Source organism: Alligator sinensis, unplaced genomic scaffold (assembly GCF_000455745.1).
Source record: "Alligator sinensis unplaced genomic scaffold, ASM45574v1 scaffold542_1, whole genome shotgun sequence".
In the NCBI taxonomy this organism is placed as follows: domain Eukaryota; kingdom Metazoa; phylum Chordata; order Crocodylia; family Alligatoridae; genus Alligator; species Alligator sinensis.
Window position 1 is genome coordinate 1,821,473 of NW_005841963.1, and position 5,449 is coordinate 1,826,921.

Consider the following 5,449-nt stretch of genomic DNA (forward strand, 5'->3'; position numbering starts at 1 on the left):
TATATATATAGGTAGATAGATAGATAGATACACACACACGTATGTATGCATGTATGTATTAAAACAGGTAATGGAAAAAAACAGAAAGAGAAGAAAGAGAGTAGGCAAGAAAAAAAATAAAAAATTGGGAAAAACAAATATACTAAAAAAACATATGGTAGGAAAGAAACAAGAAACACAGAGAAAGAAACAAAAGGCACTTGATTATTTTATTGAAAGCAATTAAAGCTATTAATACAGTCTGAAAAATGAGGCATCATTGTTTGCACATTAACAAAATGCTACTAGATATTTTTTCCCTCAGATTCTGTCACATTATGCTTCTTCCGGATGTTCAGATTATACATCATTAGGATCCATTCAGATGAAAAGTACTAGGTAAATTTAAATTTATTAGCATAGTAATTGTGAATTTTTCGCAAACATGTCATGATTCACTCTAATTTATTTGTTATTTGAAATGATTTCCCAGCTAATTTTTCTAATTCCTGATCTGTAGCTCACTTTTTTTTTGTGAGGATTTGATAATTACTCATACTTTTGACTGTTTTGATTGCACGTGTACAGTGTGTCTAAGCTGTGAAAAGATCACACTAGACAGTATCACATGAAGTATGGAATGTCCACTCCGCAAAATCCCAAAACACACGCAATATAGGCACTTTAGCACAGTGCCAGGCATAGGCTAATAAATATGCTTGATACTGCAAGGTTATCGATAGGGATCTACTTAAGATGCGTCGAGGTGAAGGAAACATTGCAGGTTGCTCTCACATCTGGCACCATTTTTGCAGTCTTTTCTTGGCAAGCATCCCCCCGGTGGCTCCACCCTTCACCGCTGATTGGCCGAGAGGACTGCCTTTTTTGAGGCCCTGCCTCTCACCGCTGATTGGTGGAGAGGAGCAAGGCCACATAACAGGCAGCCCTCTCGGCCAATCAGCAACAGAGAGAGCAGCAGCCGTCTTGGTTACCCACCCTTGTGCAGGCTGCTTCCTGCCCTCTTCCCCCCAAGCCACAGCCACATTTTGTGTAGATCCCTAATTATTAAGGTGCACGAAGTGCCACACTAAGGTATCTCCATTGCATTAATTTGAACATGCATGAAGCAGAAGCACCATACTTCCGTGCAGTACTCCCTAGCACAATCCTGTTAAGAAACAGATATGCCTGTAGTCATATGCAAATTTATGTTCCCTGACTAGTGGAGTACAACCCTAGAATCAGGTTTCTAGTGCACGTATGTTTAAATTTGCTTTCTATACATATTTTTAATATTGTAAAGAATTCTGTTTTAAAGAATATTTCTACTTGTTTGCTAGGATGTCTATTAATAGAAAGAAAATAAAGAGAGAAGAGCAAAGTCAAAGAGAATTCACTTAAAAATCCAAATGTATATTCTCAGTTATGTCCTACAGTGTTTATCTCTGGCAATAACTGTATTTATTGTCTCAAAACAACACACAGAAATGAATGCACACCATATTTAAACTCAGTGTAAAACTTTCATTAATTTATAGGCATAAAATGAAGTGGCTGACCACAGTTTAATTAACTTCTTTTAAATAGCAGCCACTTGCAGTTGCCCTTTTAAAGAGAATAAATTGTTAGGCTCTAGAATATCCATAACAAATGAAATTGCATTTACACTTGTGAAAACTTACACAAACAAGCCAGGCTTAGAAAAGCTCAAGGTTTGGTAAGAGGGATGATTCATTAAGCCTGTATTTTCATTTCCCCCAACTGATTTACCTACTACAATTGAGAGGTTTTATCAAATGATGTCATGAAGATATTGTTAATGAAACAATATCTACTTAGAAACAAATGTGTTTGTTTAATTTTTTATTTAAGTACTGTCTCTGTGTCATGCAGCTTTAAGCCTGAACCTAGACTCTTGGCAAATCACTAGTTCACATGGCATTGTGCCACATCAACTCAAGTTACACGTAGAGGGAGATGAATCACAGCATGGACACAGTAAAACGCATCCAGATGCAGAATTAGCCAAAAAAATATGGCTATTTGTTTAATGAATTATTGGCACTGTGCATCATAGGTCAACTTGTTGGTTTTCATAGATATTGCTCTTGTGCTCATTCGTATGCATTTGAAGATATATACATTGTGAGATCTCAATATGTTGAGTCAGCATCTGTCTTTTGTCAGACTATTTTTCTGAAGTTATCCAGAAGAGAAATATGTAGTTAGATATGTTCTATCAATAACTGTTCGACCCATCACTTTAAGCAAAATGTCTGTACAGCTGCTGTGCTGCATTCTCCTATTTTCCCAACAAGATAGCAGGTAAAATTGCAGACAATCTCTTACCAGTAGAGGTGCTCCTCATGTGTGGGACAAATTCTGTAAAAATTAAAAGGTAAAAGTAAATGAAATTTTTTTTAATGTTCACATTGCCTTTCTGCTTGCAAAGATGGCAGGCCATACTAGACAAGAAATTGCTCTTTTTCTCTACAGACCAAGCACAGGATAGGCAGAAGCAACATGTGCCTCCCATACATTTCACCCAAAATATATCTTTTTAATTAAGAAAGTTAATAATTCTTCCTGCACATTTGCTTCTTGGCTGCTGTTCCAGTTTTGGGTTTCAAGTGGGAAGCATTAAAGGTAGACAGCTTCACTGTTTAGGGCATTTCTGCTTTACCTTGATACTTTGCCTTTAAATTGTCTTGTTCTCTTGCTTGTTCTCCAGTTTTATAAGTTATTCTCTTTTCTTATTGTAAACAGCCTCTGTTTGGAAGGGCAGCATATAAATAGAATAAATAAATAATTAATTGTCAAAACCAAACAAAGCAAAAAATTGCTGATGTTAGTCTTCATTTTGCGTTTTGGTGTACTTTTCAACTCTAGACTCAAAGCAAAACTCAAGGCATGAAACAAAGCCAGAAACAAAGTGATTTATGTCAAGAGAACCTTCTAAATTTTCCACAGCCCTAGCTACATCTCTGAAATCAAACAAATGATATTCAGGGTGAAGGCAAGGGAGAGGTAGAGTTCAGTTGTAGTTTACCACTATAAAAGCTTTTTCTCGTTCTCTTTTTTTAAATGGTTATCACTTTTTTTTAAGACGTAATTGGCTAGATATAAAAAATGCTGAGCATCCATTATGGAACTAAAAACAACACTTAGGCATGTATTTTAGACTTTCACATCTGTTTCCCTGCCCCCACACAAAGAGTTAGGTGCAAAGAGAAACTAAAAGCCTAAGGAAATCCATGAGTGTGAGCTCATGTGACTAATCCAGTACCTCACCAAAATAGGTGAGAGTGGGAAGAGCTAAGAATCAAAGTATACAAAAAAGAACTTAAAAAAATGTGTGTAGGCAACTTTCATTCAAGTTGGACAATTCTAGATGACAAATCTGTGGCTATGATACATTAGGTTACTAAAAATAAATATGAAATGATTGATTCACCCAGAGTATATATACTTTCTGAAATACTCTAAGTAGGAGAAACTATCACATACAAAATTTGGAAGGCTCAACTGCCTGAGGGTAATCTGAGATATTATGGTTAGTTGTTAATTGCAGAAGAAGCAACACAGTACTTTTCTTTATTGCAGTACACATCCTATCTTATATTAATGTTAAAAAGTGTTCTGTATATACACAGGGGAAACAGATAATGACTTCCAGCATTATCGAAAAGTAATGTAACTGACTATTGATTTCATTGATGGGAAATGGGATCTTTTGCAGTTTACATCTGTATAGATTCAAGTGACTGATGAATAAACATTTTTTTCCTGTTGCATGGACATTTTCCTTTGTCAGGAGGGTAAGAGGAAATGTTTTGAGGGAGACATTTTATAACACAGTAATCTGCTCTTACAGGCTACCACTTTTTTGTTCTTGGATATTTCTAACTGTAAGTGTGCATGGCATCAGCCTGGGTAGTTTGTATTACAGAGGGTTTAGGTAAAAGTTCAAATGAGTACCACCTTAGTCACACAATAATATGGAACAGTCCAACAAAGGGTTTAGCATTTGTGCAAGGCTCTCTAGATACAAAATTACAGGGTTCAGAATGTTTAGCCACTTGAGTGAGCTGATTGGCTGAACATCGCTAAGTGCTCTGTAATAAGTGCTCTCTTTGTTTCTTAAAATGTGAAAGGCCTGTGGTTGATGGGCCTTGTAGGTGGGAGCAGGCAATTAAGGTCTTTTTCACAAGATGCAAACCCCTGAATATTGAATATATACTCTTCAGTAGGGTACTTTGTGCATTGAATGTTATTTTAGTTGTTTTGAACTTGTACGTTAGTGTTAAATTGTTTTCTTCAGCTATTTGTTAACAAGATTTGCATGCAGACCTCCCACACACTGCTTAATACAATGTACCTCACATTGCATAGTACTTCTCCATTCCATTATGGGGAAGTTTCATTATTGCTCATTTTTTAGGTTCCAAGCAATTTCAGTGCTCATGAAAGTTAAACTAATTGCATTAAATAGAAGTGCTCACAATGTGGACAGAAGGACAGACTCCACTTTCCTCTTGAAAACCCAAAAAGCCATTTCCCACCTGCATTTCTGCCATTTTTAGCACTTACAACTTGTACTCCTGTGGACGTATAAGCATCCACACAGCTACTGAACACTCACTGACTAGACCTGAACATTGCTCCATGGTCACATACCTAAGTCCCAAAGCTTGGGGAAGAATATCCATTCATTTTTTAGTGCAAATGCACAGCAGTTAGGGTATTTACCCAGGAAGCAGGTCACCCAGGTTTACTCAAAAGAGGTTTGAACCTGCATCTCTCTAAGTTCCCACCACAGTGATTGAACTGGGAGCCCACAGATTAGAGACAAATATCAGTCTCTTCTTTAGCCTTTGTTTGGAGCTGGCTGGGCAGTCAAGTGAAAAAGGCATGTGGAGCCAAGAGGAAGACAGCAGAGAAGCTGGATTGTATATAGCCTACTGAGATGCAGCAGGTTCTGGGTTCCAGCCTGGGACCTTGCTCCCAATGAGGCAGAAACCTCCACTGCTTTCTTTCTGTTTTGTCAGATGAATGTTAAATGCAAGGGGCGGTTTCTCAACTTTGAGAGAAGTACTGGAGGGGGTATCTGCATAACTCTTGTTGGACCGGTGCAGGTTCAAATATCCTCTGTGCCATATGCACTAATTCCGTGGGTGCTCCAGGGCTCAAGCACCCACTGAATAAAATTAAAAGAAACACACTTTACCAGAAGAAGCACTCTGTGACTTCTGTACGTGTGTCTATATAGATTGGGCACTTCAGCAAGGTTTTTTGGCATTTTTATCTAAAGCTGATTAGATAAGAGTGCCCAAAAAGCTTCACTAATGCTCCCAGTCTTTATAGGTACTGCAGAGCCAGGTAGAAGTAACACATTGCCTTTTCTGGGCAATCACGTGGCTTGGCACAGGAACACCGAGTTAAAAGTAAAGTGTTGTGGATGGGGGGGGGG

General features: G+C 37.8%; 1 long non-coding RNA gene across 1 annotated transcript in view; it reads right to left on the minus strand.

The window, feature by feature from the left end:
• Positions 1 to 200: 200 nt before the first annotated feature.
• LOC112549777 overlaps positions 201 to 5,449 on the minus strand; it is a 59,241-nt gene continuing 53,992 nt past the window's right edge. The window contains exons 3-5 of the long non-coding RNA XR_003093298.1: positions 2,663 to 2,748; positions 2,329 to 2,361; positions 201 to 374 (exon numbers count right to left, since the gene is read on the minus strand). This is a non-coding gene — a long non-coding RNA (uncharacterized LOC112549777). The remainder of the gene's footprint in view (positions 375 to 2,328; positions 2,362 to 2,662; positions 2,749 to 5,449) is intronic.